Raw genomic sequence first — 18970 nt, 5'->3', positions numbered from 1 at the left:
TTTCCCTAGCTTCCCGAATTATGTAGTCAAACTCGTTCATAAGAATGAGAGTGGCCAACTTTTTGGCTCTAGGATTCTTTATTTCGGGAAGCTCAAAAAACAATCTTTGCAAAGTAGGATGAGTGCGGATAAATTTACTTTCAAGTTTCAGAACTAGTGCTGAAATAGCATCCGCATAAGATCTAGTAGTTTTAAGTATAGGGGCATCATCAAGACTCAAATTTCCAACACAATTGAAAAATTCCTGGATACGTTCTTTTCCCATAACGTTCCCTTGCCCCAAGATAAAAGGTTTAGCATCTAGATTACCTGTACGTCCAATCTTAGGAGTCAGGCCATCATCTGTTGGTGCCATACCGAAATCACTCATGATTGCAAGCAGAGAATAGATCTGAGTAAAAAATGGCGAACGGAAAAGAGAGGCAAATAAAACGACAAATTTTTGTGAACTGGGGGAGAGGAAAACGAGAGGCAAATGGCAAATAATGTAAATTGCGAGGAGATCAGATTTGTGATTAGGAACCTGGTTATGTTGAAGATCCTCCCCGGCAACGGCGACAGAAATTCCCTTGATGATGTTTGCTAAGACTACGTCGGTGTTTCCCCCAAGAGGAGAGGATGATGTAGCACAACAACGGTAGTTATTTCCCTCGGTAATGTAACCAAGGTATCGAACCAAGCAACAAAACATAAACAGCCCCTGCACACAAATAACAGCCACTCGCAACCCGACTTGTTAAAGGGGTTGTCAATCCCTTTCGGGTAACGGCGCCAGAAGGCACGATGACGGGAGAAAATTATAATAGATTGAAATAATAGATCGCAAATAAAATAAAGTGCAGCAAGATATTTTTGTATTTTTGGTTTAATAGATCTGAATAAAAGCGCAAAGGAAAAATAGATCGCAAGGCAAATATATGAGAAAGAAGACCCGGGGGCCATAGGTTTCACTAGTGGCTTCTCTCGAGAAAAATAGCAAACGGTGGGTAAACAAATTACTGTTGGGCAATTGATAGAACTTTAAATAATCATGATGATATCTAGGCAATGATCATTACATAGGCATCACGTCCAAGATTAGTAGACCGACTCCTGCCTGCATCTACTACTATTACTCCACACATCGACCGCTATCCAGCATGCATCTAGTGTATTAAGTTCATGGAAAAATGGAGTAATGCAATAAGAACAATGAAATGATGTAGACAAGATCCGTTTATCTATACGGCGATAGATTTAGATCTCATCTTTTTATCCTTAGTAGCAACGATACATACGTGTCGGTTCCCTTTCTGTCACTGGGATCAAGCACCGTAAGATCGAATCCACTACCGGGCACCTCTTCCCGTTGCAAGATTAATAAATCAAGTTGGCCAAACAAAACCCAAATATCGGAGAAGAAATACGAGGCTATAAGAGATCATGCATATAAGAGATCAAAGAAACTCAAATAACTTTCATGGATCTAAAAAGATATAACTGATCATAAACTCGAAGTTCATCAGATCCCAACAAACACACCGCAAAAAGAGTTACATCATATGGATCTCCAAGAGACCATTGTATTGAGAATTCAGCGAGAGAGAGGAAGCCATCTAGCTACTAACTACAGACCCGAAGGTCTACAAAGAACTACTCACGCATCATCGGAGAGGCACCAATGGAAGTGGTGAACCCCTCCGTGATGGTGTCTAGATTGGATCTGGTGGTTCTGGACTCTGCGGCGGCTGGATGAATATTTCGTCGACTCCCCTATGGTTTGTGGAATTTTGGGGTATTTATAGAGCAAAGAGGCGGTCCGGGGGGCACCTGAGGTGGGCACAACCCACCAGGGCGCGCCTGGGCCTCCTGGCGTGCCCTGGTGGGTTATGCCCCCCTCGGGGCACCCCCAGGTGCAACCAGGGCCCATTGCCTTCCTTCTGGCCCATAAAAAATCATCGTGGAGTTTTGTGGCATTTGGACTCCGTTTGATATTGATTTCCTGCGATGTAAAAACATGGAAAAAACAGCAGCTGGCACTTGGCACTATGTCAATAGGTTAGTACCAAAAGATGATATAAAATGACTATAAAATGATTATAAAACATCCAAGATTGATAATAAAACAGCATGGAACATTCAAAAATTATAGATACGTTGGAGACGTATCAGCATCCCCAAGCTTAACTCCTACTCGTCCTCGAGTAGGTAAGTGATAAAAACAGATTTTTTGATGTGGAATGTTGTTCATCAAGTCATATCATATTCTTTTCTTTATAGAATGGACATTTGGAATTTTATGTGATTCAAAGCAATAGTCTAGTTTTGACATAATAATTTAGATACTCAAGCATATCAACAAGCAACCATGTGTCTTTCAAAATATCAACGCTAAAATAAGTTATCCCTAGCCCATCATGCTCAAACATTTATCCATTCATGAAACACACTCAAATATTAACTACACCCAATACTTGAGTACGATCATATTGCCTCCTAGTTGGTGCTTTTGTAAGAGAAGATGGAGACTCAAATTTCAAAAAATAAAAAATTGCATTAAGTAAAAGAAAGACCCTTCGTGGAGGGAAGTAGGATTTGTAGAGGTGCCAGAGCTCAAAGCGAAAAAAATTAGAGATAAAAACATTTTGGGAGGTGTATCCATCCCACCAATGAAAACGTCTCAGAGCTACGAACACTTTCCATGCTAGATATGCCATAGGCGGTTCCCAAACAGAAAATAAAGGTTACTCCTTTTTCCACCATTCTTTCACTTTCCATGGCTAGCCGTATCCACGGGTGCTCTCCATACCAACACTTTCCAAGGAATTTAATATTTGACAACATAAAGTAAATATTTTTTTGCGTTTGAGGCCTTTGCTCCACATGATAGTCATATTGGGGACCAGGAGTAGTTGGAGGCGTCAAGATTGGCTACTTGACAGTAACAACCTCACCATGATAGAACGCGCGTTCCATGGCGTGAGGCACAGGGGGAGGAATAGTCACATCCAAGGTGGATGGCTGGGCATTTCCTTCCGTGGCATCATTGACTTTGGGCTGCACATTATCTTCAGCCATGACAACGTCATTTGCTTCATCAGGTGGTGGTGGAAGTCGCGTTTGCCTCAACTTTAGTGGCTTCATGGACTGGGGGGTCTGGCACAATCACTTTTGCTTGTACAACTCAATCAACTGTAGGGGGAATAACTTCACAGTCTTCTTCCTTGTCATCGGCTGATGCAGCCAGAATATCTGCAGCCTCTTTGGCTCCAGACTCATGAGCAGTAATGGAAGGGATGGCTTGAGGGAACACTTGATGTGCTACTGAGCTTGTGGCTTGCACATCCTCTTCAGGAATGCTCAACATGGAGACCGAGGGCCTAGGGCCTCTGCGAAGCCTTCGGAAAGATGGCGACGCCTGTAGTGAAGGAGTGGTCTTCTCCATGTCTTCGGGAGACTCTTGCGGTGTCTGATAATCCCCAAGTGCAAGGAATCGTCGTAGCAATTTCCAAATGTGGAAGTGATAAGTTGTAACATCCCAAAATTTATAATTTTGGAATGTTAATTATTTAAATATGATTAAATAAAAACTTGCTTGTGTTGATTGATGTGACTAGGATTTGAAACTTTTGGAGTTTAAGTGAATATTAAATTGAGAGGGAATAAAAGGACTTTTCCAGTTATTTATTTGGTTCTTATTCTGGGTTTGAGAATATTCAAAATATTTCCAATTCAACAATGAGAGAGGATGACATGACTTCCTCACAGAATAATGTAGGTGAATAATTGAATATTCTCACATTTGGATTTTGAATATTTAGAACAATTCTAACTCAAATTTTAAATCATATGAGAGAAGGTAATATGACTCCTTCAATGTAAAAGAGTTGGGGATGATTTAAATGTCATTTGCATTTTTTCTCCGGAGTTCAAAAATATTTTATGGAACACTTTATAAGTGTCAAAGTAATGTTTACAAAAATATTATATGTATTTTATATAAGTATTTTAAGCTGGAATAAATGTCACTGTTTTCTATATTAGTATGTATAATTATAAAATTTTCCTGGTATTTAGTTCAGAAAGAATTTGGCATCTTCATTATCCATTTTCTTTCCTGTTATTTTAGTAAATAGAAAACCTTCACTATTCATCGGGTCGCACTGTGCGGACCAGCTTCTATTCTTCGCCATGCGCGAGCAGCAGCGCAGAGCAACCGCAGCGCAGCTGGCCCAGCATCGCCAGTAGGCCACAACCCGCTCCACCTCTCTTTTGTTTTTTTCTTTCTTTCTCTCTATTCCACGACAGCGGACCCCACCGCCTCGTTCCGCCTCCCGATCGGTCTCCTGTTCGTGGACGACAGCGCCGCCACTGCCGCACCAAACCCCGCGTGATTCACGCGACCCCTTGCTCCTTTTCCAATCTGAGGCCGCCGTGTGGTTCCTCTCGAATCCCTCGATCAGTCCTCGCAGGCGCCACTTTGTTTTCCCCTAGGAATCGAGAGTAAGGACCTCGCCAAGCTCTGCCGACTCCGGCGATACGAACGATTTCGGGCACTCCAGTAAGTCCGGCCCCTCTCCGAGCACTCCATAGTCTGCGAGGAAACCTCATGCACTCCCTCCGCTTTGATTTTGCCCAGGACCGCACCACATCGAGCTCTTCAACAAATCCCGATCTCGCCGGAGTATTGCCCTTGCCGGAGCTTCCCGGAACGATTCCGTTGCCTCTGTGAGCCTCGGTTCCTCGCTAATCCTTCCTGAGTATTATTCGTGGTCTTTTAAATTTCCCTCAACCTCTGATCTTCTCAGGAACACGGGATACCGAGCTCCCGACCATGCCCAAAATCGCCAGCACCACCGAGCGACGGCGCGCCAGCAGAGGACGCTCCCATCTCCGTTGAAGCTACCATCGTCTCCGTCATCGCAAGCCGCATCCGCCCTTCACCTCACCTTCACTGGAGAGCTACCGGAGGAGCGCCGCCACCCACGCCCGAAGCCGTCACCGTTTTCCCCCTGCTTCGGTGACCACGCGCGCACAGCTACATCTCAGCCAATCTGGATGTGACACATGGCGCTATGCTATAGTAACCACAGTTCAAAATCATGTTTTAGACAGATTTTCACCAATTTTTCGTTTAGCTATATCTCTTGGTCTGTATATCCAAATTCATTGATTCTTTTTCCTGTGTACTCGTAGCGACCAGGAGAATACAGTAGAACCAAAATTTCACATGTTTGAACCGTTTAAATTTGCATTTGATCAAATTTGGATTCTACCTTCCGGAGGCCATACCTTTCAAACCGTCGATCCAAATTAGTTGATTGTCGGGAATATCGTGCGACATATGTCAGGGGGTGGCTTATCATGGATGGGGACAAGAGTACGTCGTCGGGATCTAGAGGCGGGAGTGAGCGAGACCGCATACGCCTGCGAATCTTACCCAGATTCGGGGCTCTCCGTGGAGATAACACCCCTAGTCCTACTCTGCGGGGTCTCCGCATGATGACTATGATCAATAAGGTAGCTACAAGCTTGCTCCTTGAGCTGTTTCTGCTAGAGGAGGAAGAAGGGCAAGGCTAGCTCTACTCCACTCTCTCTACGTGTGTGTGTGTGTGTGTGTGTGTGTGTGTGTTCTGGGGCTGTGAACAAAGGTCTGAACCCTTTGCATGGGTGGCGTGGGGGGTTTATATAGGCCTACCCCCAGGGGTACAATCGTAATCCGGTCGGGTGTAGGACCCGGCCGTCAGTGTCTCTAGACGCCAGCTTCTCCACCGGCTGCTGGGGCCCGCCGCCTGCGGGCCACGCCAACCGCTTTATACTGTTGCCTTGCTCTTGATGACGGAGGCTTTGTCGGGGGGAGCCTGGCTACAGTCCCGCCGCTTGGCGGGCGCTCACTGTAGCCACACCCCGTCTCATCTGATTAATGGCGCTCAGACTCCGAGGGGGGAGGAGGCCGCCTGCTGGGAGGCGGCCCACTCCCGTTGTCGCCTGCTGGGGCTCGCCGATAGGTAGGGCCCGTCGCCTGCGGGCCGTACCGACCGGCCGTCATGGGAGCATGGCTCCTCCTGACATAAGTGATGTCACGGGCTGCGTCGGAACAGTGCCGCGCCGGGCGAGGGGTGTCCGCTTGGTACACCGTACTGTGGCCACGCTCCGCCCTGGATTCGGGGGCGACAGGTCGTACTGTTGTCGCGCCCCGTCCCGTCGTGGTTATGTGGGTGCAAACTTTGAGGGGACGAGGTGCCGCCTGCTAGGAGCCGGCCTCCTCGTGGCCGCCTTCTGGTGTCTTGCCGCCTTCTAGTAGCCGGCCCCCTAGACCAGTCGGCCCACGAAGTCGCCCGTTCGTCCAGGAGGTGTGAGGGGTGCAGTTAGCCCTAATGTCTTGAAATATCTTAGGGGGCCGATGAGGCTACCCGTGGTCATTTACTCCGACAGTAGTCCCCGAAGCTGGTGGGGCGCCACGGCCGAAATCGAGGAGCCTCAGCAGCTTCCTACTCTGAGTGTATTGGTGATCTTGTTTCGTCCGTCTTTTGGAGATGCCGATTGCGAGGAGCCGGCCAAGGCTGGGCTGGCCGCCTGGAGAATTCGAACCGTCGCTGAGGGGGCCGGGTGCCAAGCCAGCCGATTGGTAGCCTTGCCGCCCGTTGCACGCTCGCCACACGGCGCTAGTTGACCAGGCTGGCCTGCCAGCCCACGCGCGCGACAAGACGTCGCCGCAGGCCCGGGCCCGCCACTACAGGGCCTCGGCACGCGTGCGGATCCGCTGCGGCCGGGGCGGGCGATTGCGCTTCCAGGCGCGTTAAATACACGCAGTTACGGTGCGAAAAACGCGGGGTCATGGGGGGGAGTGGGCGTAGTTAATCCCCCCCACGTCTCGCCCCCTTGGCTCCGCCGCCGAGGGGCTATAAGTAGAGGGAGGAGGGGGCGACAGAACGCAGACGCACCCCCTCACCCTTTGCCTTCTCCTTCCTCTGCTTCTTCTCGTCGCCGCTGCCCTCCTCCTCGCCGCCAGAGCTCCTCCACAACCGCCGTTGCAAGGCCTTTTCGACCCGCCGCGACTCCACTGGCCCGCCACCGCTCCGCGCTACCATCGAGCGGCAGCATCCATGGCGCGCGGCGGGCGCTCCGGCGATTGGGACGGCTCCAACGTCCACGAGGATCACCTCGCGTTCCTTCGCCAGACGCGGCGGCTGCCCCGCGCGACGCACGTAAAGGTGCGCGTTCCTCCCGAGGCGGAGATCTCGCCGGCGCCGGAGGACGGCGAACGCGTCGTCTTTCGGTCGCACTTCCTCCGCGGCTTCGGCCTGCCGGCGAGCAGCTTCCTCCGCTCGTTCCTCACCTTCTACAAGGTACAACCCCACCATCTCACGCTGAACACGGTGGTGCTGCTCTCCGCCTTCGTCACCCTCTGTGAGGGCTATCTCGGCGTGCTCCCCACCCTCGAGCTCCGGGGGAGCTCTTCTAGCTCAAACTCGGCACCGCCACCAAGGACGAGGCGGCCCACTGCGGGGCGTGCGTCGCGGTGCGGCGTTCGGGTTCCGGGGTCCACTTCCCAGCCCTCGCCTTGCTGCAGTCAGCCAAGCTGTGGCAGAAGTCGTACTTCTACGTCGAGAACATCCACTCGACGATGGACTACGCTAACCTGCCGGCTTCCGTGGCTGGCCGGCCCGCTTGCCGAGCCCCGCACCAATTGGCAGTTTCGGCCGAAGAACCTGTCGGCCGCCTCCTCCGCCGCTCTCGCCCGGCTCCATGAGATGACGGATTCAGAGGGCCTCAGGGCCTCAGATCTGCTGGCCGCCTTTGTGGCGCGCCGGGTGCTGCCCCTCCAAGCCCGGCCCCACATCATCAGCAACATGAGCGGGCGCCGGGACCCATGCCGGATGTGCACCAAGGTTCTGCCAACGTGGAGGTAGTCCCGCTGGTGAACTTCTTCTCCAACTGCAAGCTGTCAGAGACGGAGTGCCAGTTTGGCAAGGAGTCGTACAGCCGTGCAAACCTACCGCCTGCGGTGAGTCTTCTAGATCTTTTGTCTTCATGAATTCAAATTTCTTCTTAGCGCCTGCCACTCGGCTGCGAAGCAGCGCTTCCTGGGCCAGACGGCAGACGGAGCGCCGGCCCCAGGTCATCAATACCTCGCGGACCGGGTGGAGAGTGATGCAGACGACCCCGAGCTAGGGGCGGCCGCCGTGGAGAAGGACGACGCCGTAGGAGGCGGCGGTGAGGGAGCAGGCGGCTCCACAGGAGGCGGCCTCGGGGACTGGCCGGATGATGACGAGGGAGACGACGACCCTCGCCACGCTCCCGGCGCCGACCGACCAGGCGCTAGTTCCTCGGCCGCGCCGACTGCAGTAGGCGGCGCGCCGAAGCGTCGGGCCGACGCCGGGCTGTTTGGCAGCCGGTCTAAGAATACCAAGACCTCGGCCGCCGCGACCAATCGGCACGAGGCCTCCGCGAAGGCTGCCCTCTTCCAGAAGGCCCCGAAGCGGCTCCCACTAGTGTCCGCGTAAGCGCCTTGTCCTATCTTGCATCTTGTTTTGCGTTTGCTTTTCTTCTTTCTCGCAGTCTTCTTTATTTCCTTCATTCTTTTGGTGCATAGCGCCCCACTTTCCTTGCCGCGGGCCTCGTCCGGCTCGGTGATTGGGGCGGCAAATGGCTCCGCGGGCCCCCGCCGCGTGGATCCACTCGCCGACCTCCAGGAGGCGATGGAGAAGAACGCGCGGGAGGCGCGAGAAGAGCGGGAGGCCGCGGCACGGGAGAAGGCGGAGGCGGCCAAGGCGGCACAAGCGGAGGCCGATGCCGCGACCAAGGCCCAAGCTGACGCGGCGGCCAGGGAGCAGGCGGACGCGGCCGCCAAGGCGCACGCGGAGGAGGCGTCCCGCAGCCGGGCTCCGGAGTCCACCGGCCCGCAGCACGCGTATCCGCCGGTGCCGGAGGGCCAGGCGCCGATAGGAGAGGCCGCCGCTGATCTGCCGGCCTTGGAGAAGGGAGGGGCGACCCCGTTGTCTTGGGGGCGGAGGTGCCCCCGCACACGCCGACTGCCATAGCATTACACGTTTGGATCCAATCGGTCCCATACGGAATAGTGCATAAACTGGGGTTTAAGCTTCTGTCACTCTCGCAACCCACCATCTATTTACTACTCCACAATGCATTCCCTTAGGCCCAAATATGGTGAAGTGTCATGTAGCCGACGTTCACATGACATCACTAAGAGAATCACAACATACATACTATCAAAATATCGAGCACATATCAAATTCACATGATTACTTGCAACAAGATTTATCCCGTGACCAAGAACAAAAGTGACTACTCACAAATAATGAACATGCTCATGATCAGAGGAGTATTAAATAGCATCATGGATCTGAACATATAATCTTCCACCAAATAAACCATATAGTAATCAACTACAAGATGTAATCAACACTACTAGTCACCCCCTAGCAACAATCTATAGTTCCGATAACAAGATTGAATACAAGAGATGAACTAGGGTTTGAGATGAGATGGTGCTGGTGAAGATGTTGATGGAGATTGCCCTCCCCAAGATGGGAGAGTTGTTGGTGATGATGATGATGATTTCCCCCTCCGGGAGGGAAGTTCCCCCGACAGAATCGTTCTGCCGGAGGGCAAAAGTGCTCCTGCCCAAGTTCCGCCTTGAGACGGCGGCGCTCCGCCCCGAAAGTCTTCCCCCTTATTTTTTCTAGGTCAAAATGACTTATATACAAGAAGATGTGCACCAGAGGTGGGCCGAGGAGGCCACAACCCACCAGGGCGCGCCTAGGGGGCCTGGCGCGCCCAGGTGGGTTGTGCCCACCTGGTGGCCCCCTCTGGTGATTATTGGCTCCAATATTTCTTAAATAATCCATAAAAAATCACCATGAAGTTTCAGCTCATTTGGAGTTGTGCAGAATAGGTGGCCAGATGTAGCTTTTTCAGGTCCAGATTTCCAGCTGCCGAAATTCTCCCTCTTCGTGTGTACCTTGCAAATTATGAGAGAAAAGGCATTAGAATTACTCCAAAAAGCATTATTATGGATAAAAACATTATAAATAACAGTAAGAAAACATGATGCAAAATGGACGTATCAACTCCCCCAAGCTTAGACCTCGCTTGTCCTCAAGCGAAAACTGAAATCGAAAAACATGTCCACATGCTTTGAGAGAGGTGTCGATAAAAAAAATACGGACATAGAAGCATCATGTTAATTATTATAACAACAACTTAATTAAACATATGGCTTTTGTCATAGAACTTTTATCATACACTTCCAATGAATAAGTAACAGTTCATCACATAATCGAAGTATAAAGCAAAAACTATATTAGAAACCAACAAACTATGTTCTCAATCAACTTTGCAACTACAATTCATCATCTTTTCAGGAAGGGTCACGTGTCGGAGCCCTTAAGCAAGTCCACATACTCAACCATCATATAGTCTTCTATGATTGCTAACACTCATCGAGTACACATGAGCAAAACATTTCAACTAGACACATAGAAAGATAGGGGCTTATAGTTTCGCCTCCCAACATACTCACCTCAAGGGTGATGTCAACAATAATAACTCATGTTATCTATATTCAACTGGACATATGTGCCTAGATCTTTCCTCACCACATGATGCTTGCCAAAGGAGAAAATAAAAAGGAATAGAAGGAAAAATTTGACTCTTTGCATAAAAGTAAAGGATAGGCCCTTCGCAAAGGGAAGCAGAGGTTGTCATGCGCTTATTTGTTTGTATGCTCAATCCCTTAGTGCAAAAGAACTTCACGTTACATTGCCCCTTAAGATGACAACCTTTATTATGCAGTCTGTCGCTTTTATTCTTTGTCATCCAAGTTCGTGCAATGCTCAATTTTCTCTTACACTAAACAATCTCACACATTTAGAAGCAATTTTTATTGCCATTTTGCACCAATGACAACTTACTTGAGGGATCTTGCTCAATCCCTAGGTAGGTATGGTGGACACTTGAAAAAGATTTGAGTTTAAGGGTTTTTGGATGCACAAGCAGTATCCCTACTTAGTGCGGAAATTTTGGCTAGCAAAGATAGGGGGCAAGCACCACATGTTAAAGGATCTATGACAATATGACTTCTATGTGAATATAAACAAACATAAACCATTACGTTGTCTTCCTTGTCCAACGTCAACAATTTTGGCATATAATATTTTGATGAGGGCTCATAATCACAAAAGATTTCTAGGATGGTATATTTATATGTGAATCTTCCCTTCCCTCATTAATTCTTTCATGGGTTGCATCACTGACTAATGTTATGTTTGTCAATCTCTAGTAAAATTTTCTTACTTATACTTTTCCTTATGTGGTGCTATCACCTACCATAGGATTAGTATATGATCTTATTGATTTATTTTCTTTCTTTTATTTGCTTTCTTTTTATTTTTGTTTTCTTTATTTTTTATTTCTTTATTTGCAACATGAAAGTAAAGAAAGTAAAAAACTCAAACTAAACTTTATTATATAACTTGCACACAATTACAATGATAGATCATTAAGCAAACTCTCAAATAAGAAAAGGATCGAACTAAACTTTATTTCATCTAAAGCAAAAAGATCGAACTAAGATAAGTAAAAGCAAAAGATAGTGGGGTGATACGATACCTGTAACATCCCAAATTTTCAATTTGAAATGTTATAATTTAGATTATCATTGCATATCATATTTTATTGCATTTTGGCTTGATCCTAGAAATTCTACGCAACTCAAGGACCCACGGAGAGAGTTGGGAATTTCCTTATTTTCATATTTGAGTTTTTCTCAAATTTTGAGAAGAGGATCGTTTGATTTTAATTATTTTTCTCTTCGAATATTTCTTTTATAAAAATAAAAGAGAGAGGATAAAATGACTTCCTCAAAATAAAGAAATATTGGAGGTTTAATATTAAAATCAAATAAGATTTTTGTTCGGAGTTTTGTCGCTATTTTATTTGAATTAGGAAAAAATATGCGTTTTTCAAAATTGCAATAGAAACCCAAATAAATGTTCACCTGGTCCGGCTTATTTTTAGAGGACGGGGAAAATTTATTTCAGGATTTTTGGAGTCCGTTTAGTATTTTTTACTTGTTTTTCTGCGTGAAATAATTAAAAAAAGGAAACCGACCTTGGGCCATATCCGCCGGGGGGGGGGGGGCTTCTGCCGACGCCCCGCCGCCCGTCCCGAGCCCCGCCGCCGCGTCGCCCGTCGCTGGAGCCGCTCCCCGCCGCCGCCGCCGGAGGTAGCCGCCGCCGCATCGGTTTTCGCGAGAAAACCCTTTGGTTTTTTTGAAAACCCTAGATCCGTTTTTTAGTTTCGGTTCGTTTTTTTTTGGTTTAGTTATTTAGCGGACGTTCGTCCGTACGTTCGTTTTAACAAACGGTTTTCGCCCGTTAGCCGCAGATAACGAACGTTCGTTCGTTACTCTGTTCGTCAGTTTTTCTTTTTCTCGGATTTTCGGTGATTATTTTCATCGTGATTTCTGATCCGATTTTCGTTTTAGTTTAACTTTTCGGTCGTTTATCAGAATCAGGCGATTCAAGCGCCTGGAGTTTCGTCTTGAAACCCTCTTTCTGTTTAACCAACTTAAACAAGTTTTTGCTACTGTAAAAATTGACTTTAGTCCAGATTAGTAAACGAAGCTTGTTTCTTTCGCAGTTTGAGTTTCGTTGCTTCGTTTGATTTGATTCTTTTTGCAAACCGGAGTTCTTAAGTTGAACTTTCTGGTTAGATCTCTTATTTGAGTTTTAGCCGTGCGTTGTTGCTTGATTGCTTATTGTATGTTTGTTTGTTTGTTTGTTTGCGATAGAGTACCCGGAGTGCGAAGCGTGCTACTACGAGTCTCTAGGGTTTGCGGATCATCAACAAGGCAAGCAACACTTTGATCATACCTATTTACTACCCAGTTTTATTGCATTAGATCAATCCTCAAACAATTGCATGGTTAGGGTCTAATTTAATTTGTGGGTTTGGGAAGTAGATGAGGTAGTACCTATTCACCTATTTATTATCAAACCTATGGGAGTTACTTCTACGTTGCTTATATTGCTATGCTATGCTCGTAGACGTGGTTTGGGTTTGAGAGTATTCATGATAGATGTGAGTATTGTTAAGTAATGGTTAACTTAAGGTGGCAACTTTAATACACATCTGGGTGGATTGAGGCACCCGGGGAACCCAGTGATTGCCTGTATTTTTGGAAATCCCGGGGTACCGTGTGATTCTCCTATGGACTGCCACCCAGGCTCAAAGGGATCATGAGATTATTCATGCTAGAAACTTCTGTGTGCAGCCACAAGCCATTATGGGCTCTGGCATAGTTGAGTATGTTGTGTGACCTCTTTCAGTGGTAGGCTAGCAGATGTAGGGGATGTAGGTGGTACTGTCTACCCAGAGTAAAGAGTTAACGCTTCTGAAAGACTGTGTCTCGGTCATCCGTTTCTCAAACACCAAGTAGTGCGAGAAATCCAACGGAGGAGATCGAGTCTTGTGGGGAAAAGTGCGCAAACCTCTGCAGAGTGTACAAACTAATCTTGATTAGCCGTGTCCCCAGTTATGGACATCTTGAGTATCTGGTTCTTGGATTATCATGTGGATCTCATCACTCTTAATTATAAAATTTGATTGGGTTATTAATTAGTTTTAATTGGGATTGAGATGGGGTTTATCATTCTCAATGTTTAACAACCACCATGATAGTTAAATAAAATTTATTCCTTTGTTGTAGGGAAAAGATTGGCTTTCCGCAAAACATATTTAACCATACAGCCTCCATCAGCCATTTATGCATGCAGTGATAGCATTATTCTGTTCATTACTCTCTTGTGTTACATTGCCAGCATATTCCATGTGCTGACCCATTTTAGGGCTGCAACGTATCATGTTGCAGACTTTTCAGACGACGAGTAAGGTGCCTTAGGTCGTGGTCTTTCACTCAGTGATGCCGTTGGAGTTGATGAACTCACTTTATCTTCCAAGCCTTCCCTTGTTATCGTTTTAGATGGCCTTAAGCCATATTATTTTGTAATAAGTTCTCTTTTGAGACATTCGATGTAATAAGGGTGTGATTGCTACTCTGTTATAAATCCTTCAAGTACTGTGCGTGTCAGCATTACCGATCCAGGGATGACACCGATGCACAGAGATCAGACTGTTTGAGGTCTGGTCGCTACAATACCGGGGCACCCCCCCCCCAAGCTTGGCGGAAGCCAAGAGGAGTGCCCATACCCGATACTCAGTTCTCCTTTGGTGGTGAAGAAGGTGGTGGTGATGATAATTGTGCCTTCAACTTTTTCATATTGTAGTTGAGGAGAGCAATCTCCTCCTTTAAATCATCGACCTCCAACTCCAGCTTCAAGATCTTGTCACATAAATTCCCTTTGCTTTTCTGCCTAAAATGAAGAGGAATAGATCGGTTATTACATCGGTTAGCCCTTTTAGGGAGACTGGACTTCTTGAACTTCACGTGCATATCCCCTGGTGTAGGTAGAGGGACATCCTCCTCCTCCGAGCTTGAATCATCGATCCTCATTAAGTGAGCATCCTCCTCGTCATCAGTAGTTCGACCGCAAGGAGATAGGTCCCCATAGGTCTTTGGATCAGCAATGAGATGTGAGACATAGCTCTCTCCGTCGGAGTCTTGAGATGACATATTTTTAGATCTGCGCAGAAAACAGCAAGAAAAGAGAACAGAGGATTTTCTCCGTGATATGGTGGTTAACAGGTTCGGGAAGTATATATAGATTTTTTTATCTTGGAGGACAAGTATATGGAAGAAAAACGGAGTACGGGAGGTGTCCCAGGTGGGCACAACCCACCTGGTATCTTGTGCCCACCAGGGGACGCTTCCTGGAAGTTTCTTTATTTCCAAAGATCTAAAATATTCCAAAACTGACAGAAGATATTTTTGCGGATTTTTTGGAGTCCGTTTACTTACCGTATCACGTACCTCCTTATTTTGACGATTCTGGAGTGTTCCGGAAGGACTCTTTTATGTGCTCTTCCGGTGTCAAAGTTTGGATAATATTGCTTTCAACATTAATAGGCGTACCTGAGATATAATGCTTTATTCGTTGTCCGTTGACAACCTTCGGGGTAGTACCTTCGGAATTATTTATTTTGATGGCACCAGACCAGTAAACCTCCTCGATGACGTATGGGCCTTCCCATTTCGAGAGGAGCTTCCCTGCAAAAAATCTAAAACGAGAGTTGTACAAAAGAACATATTCTCCGACTTTAAACTCACACTTTTGGATTCTTTTGTCATGCCATCTTTTAACTTTTTCTTTGAATAGCTTTGCATTTTCATAAGCTTGGGTTCTCCATTCATCTAATGAGCTAATATCAAATAACCTCCACCAGCAAGTTTGAAATCATAGTTGAGTTCTTTAACTGCCCAGTATGCTTTATGTTCTAACTCAAGAGGAAAATGACAAGCTTTTCTATAAACGATTTTATATGGAGACATACCCATAGGATTTTTATATGCTGTTCTATAAGCCCAAAGTGCATCATCTAATTTCTTAGACCAATTCTTCCTGAACCTATTAGCAGTCTTTTGCAAAATTAATTTTATTTTTCTATTGCTAAGTTCAACTTGATCACTGGATTGAGGATGATAGGGTGATGCAATTCTATGGTTAACATCATACTTAGCAAGCATCTTACGGAAAGCACCATGAATAAAGTGTGAACCACCATCAGTCATTAAATATCTAGGGACTCCAAACCTTGGGAAAATACCTTAAGCATTTTAATAGAGGTATTGTAATCAGCACTACTGGTTGGAATAGCTTCTACCCATTTAGTAACATAATCAAAAACAACCAAAATATGTGTATACCAATTAGAGGAAGGAAAAGGCCCCATGTAATCAAATCCCCAAACATCAAATGGTTCAACAACAAGTGAATAATTCATAGGCATTTCTTGACGCTTACTGATATTACCTATTCTTTGGCATTCATCACAAGATGAGACATACTTACGAGCATCCTTGAAGAGAGCAGGCCAATAAAATCCAGACAGCAATACCTTATGAGCAGTTCTATCGCCAGCATGATGCCCTCCATAAGCCTCGGAGTGACATTTCCGTAGGATTTTCCCTGTTCATGCTCAGGTACACAACGTCTAATAATACAATCTACTCCTTCTTTATAAAGATGTGGATCATCCCAAAAGTAATGTCTTAAATCATAGAAGAATTTTTTATTTTATTCGTAAGTAAAGCTAGGTGGTAAATATTTAGCGACGATGTAATTAGCATAGGCAGCATACCAAGGAGTACTGTGAGAAACATTTATTGCAGCTAACTGCTCATCAGGAAAACTATCATCAATAGGTAGTGGGTCATCAAGCACATATTCAAGCCTAGACAAGTTATCAGCTACGGGGTTCTCAGCTCCTTTTCTAACAATAATATGCAAATCAAATTCTTGTAACAAGAGAACCCAACGAATAAGTCTAGGTTTAGCATCTTTCTTTTCCATAAGATATTTAATAGCAGCATGCTCTGCGTGAATAGTTACTTTAGAATCAACAATATAAGGTCTAAACTTATCACAAGCAAACACCACCGCTAAGAATTCTTTTTCAGTTGTAGCATAATTTCTTTGAGCACTGTCTAGAGTTTTACTAGCATAATGAATAACATTCAATTTCTTATCAACTCTTGTCCTAGAACAGCACCAATAGCATAATCACTAGCATCACACATAATTTCAAAAGGCAAGTTCCAATCAGGAGGTTGAACAATAGGTGCAGAGATTAAAGCTTTCTTGAGTGTTTCAAAGGCTTCAAGACAATCATCATCAAAAACAAAATGAATATCCTATTGCAAAAGATTAGTAAGAGGCCTAGAAATTTTAGAAAAGTCCTTAATAAACCTCCTATAGAAACCAACATGACCTACCAAACTACAAATACCTTTGATGTCCTTAGGACATGGCATTTCCACTACAGGAATCAGGAACTTTGCCGTCAGCCATGGCGGACGGCAAAGGCACACATGGCGGACGACAAAGACCTTTGCCGTCTGCCGTCTGCCAGCTGACGGCAACACGTCCGGCTGAACAGGCTACGGCAAAGGCATCTTTGCCATCTGCTGGCGGATGGCAAAGATACAAAGGTCTTTGCCGTCCGCCAGCCGACGGCAAAGAGCCTGGACAGCGCACGTGTCAGCTTAGGTCCATTAAGGGGTTAACGGCGTTCATTGCCGTCGGCTGGCGGACGACAAAGACGTTTGTATCTTTGCCGTCAGCCAGTGGACGGCAAATAGCATTGAATCATTGCCGTCGGCCGGCGGACGGCCAAGCGTGCCACGTGGCAGCACCTGGGGGCTAGCCTATTTGGTAGCTTTGCCGTTAGCTGGCTGACGGCAAATATTAAACATTCTTTGCCGTTTGCCAGCGGACGGCAAAGCAACAAAATAGGCAGCCTACTGCCCTAGGTTGCACAGGTAGCTGACACGTGGCATGTTTGCCGTCCTCTAGCTGATGGCAAAGCTCTTTGCCGTCCGCCAGCTGACGGCAAAGAGTCTATATAGCCCCTGTTTTTTCTGTTTTTTCTTGAAACCATTCAATTTGACAGAATTTCACATATATATACACACATATGAAAATACTTTCGACAAGCATACCAACACATATACATACCAAATCATATCCCTGCCATATGGATATGATCATCCAACACATATACATAGCAAATGGTTTCATCCAACACATATACATAGCCAACATATCCAAGAACAAGCATACAATGGTTTCATCCATACATACATATATAGGTAGCAAGTTTGACATTGTTCATCGTACAAAATCAAAATAAGAAGGAAGCATAAAGAGAAGAGTAGACTCCATCAACGCAAGCTTCCTCATCTAAAGCAAATCTGCAAATTGGGGAAGAAGCAAGTTCGAAGAAGAAGACTATCTAGAAAAAGAAGAAGAAGAAGAAGAAGAGGAAGAAGAAAAGGAAGAAGAAGAAGACCTTTTCTTCTCTTTATTTTTCTAAGTGTAGGTCATTTTAGAACTAAGCTAGGTAAATAGGTCATTTTGGAGCTTACTAAGGTTATTATGTCATTTTCGAGGAAAGTAAGGTAAGTCTATATCATTTTGGAGGTAACAAAGATTATCATGACATTTTTGAGGAAAGAAAGCTAAGTATAGCTCATTTTTTGTATAACTTAGGTAGTTATGCCATTTAGGAGGAAAGTACGCTAAGTATGCATTTGTTAAGCAAAACACTAGAGAAAACTTACCCTCATTGCAACAGATGCGATGAAGATCACAACTAAGGTAAATATTGATCCAACGGCATAATGTGTAACGCCCACGATGCGGCTATATCTCCCACGTGTCGAGGCACGACTTGGAGGCATAACCGCATGGTAGTTTTGTCGCAAGAAGGGTCATCTTCACACAATCCCATGTAATGAACAAGAATGGGATCAAGAGTTGGCTTACAGTCGCCACTTCACACAATACATAAATTAAACATACATCTTTCAGAGTACAATCAAGGTCCGACTACGGAACCGAAATGAAAGAAGACAACCCCAATTGCTAGATCCCTGATCGTCCCAACTGGGCACCACTACTAATCATCAGGAAATGAAACATAGTAACGACCAAGGTCCTCGTCAAACTCCCACTTGAGCTCGATTGCATCATCTACACTGGTATCATCGGCGCCTGCAACTGTTTTGGTAGAATCTGTGAGTCACGAGGACTCAACAATCTCACACCCGCGAGATCAAGACTATTTAAGCTTATGGGTAGGAAAGGGGTAATGAGGTGGAGCTGCAGCAAGCACTAAGCAAATATGGCGGCTAACAAACGCAAATAAGAGCGAGGAGAGAAGCAACGCAACGGTCGTGAAGCTAGAAGTGATCAAGAAGTGATCCTGAAACTACTTATGCACAACCATAACACAAGAACCGTGTTCACTTCCCGGACTCCACCGAGAAGAGACCATCACGGCTACA

At 46.1% G+C, this 18970-nt stretch overlaps 1 long non-coding RNA gene across 1 annotated transcript; it reads left to right on the top strand.

Moving 5' to 3' along the window:
* The first annotated feature begins 4274 nt into the window (after positions 1-4274).
* Positions 4275-5227, top strand: LOC109762394 (uncharacterized). Its single transcript, XR_002232719.4, has 3 exons — positions 4275-4540; positions 4619-4707; positions 4788-5227. It is a non-coding gene; the product is annotated as an uncharacterized lncRNA (long non-coding RNA).
* The last annotated feature ends 13743 nt before the right edge of the window (positions 5228-18970 follow it).

The sequence above is a fragment of the Aegilops tauschii genome, chromosome 7 (genome assembly GCF_002575655.3).
Source record: "Aegilops tauschii subsp. strangulata cultivar AL8/78 chromosome 7, Aet v6.0, whole genome shotgun sequence".
NCBI lineage: Eukaryota > Viridiplantae > Streptophyta > Magnoliopsida > Poales > Poaceae > Aegilops > Aegilops tauschii.
This window is presented reverse-complemented; position numbering and strand designations above follow the sequence as displayed.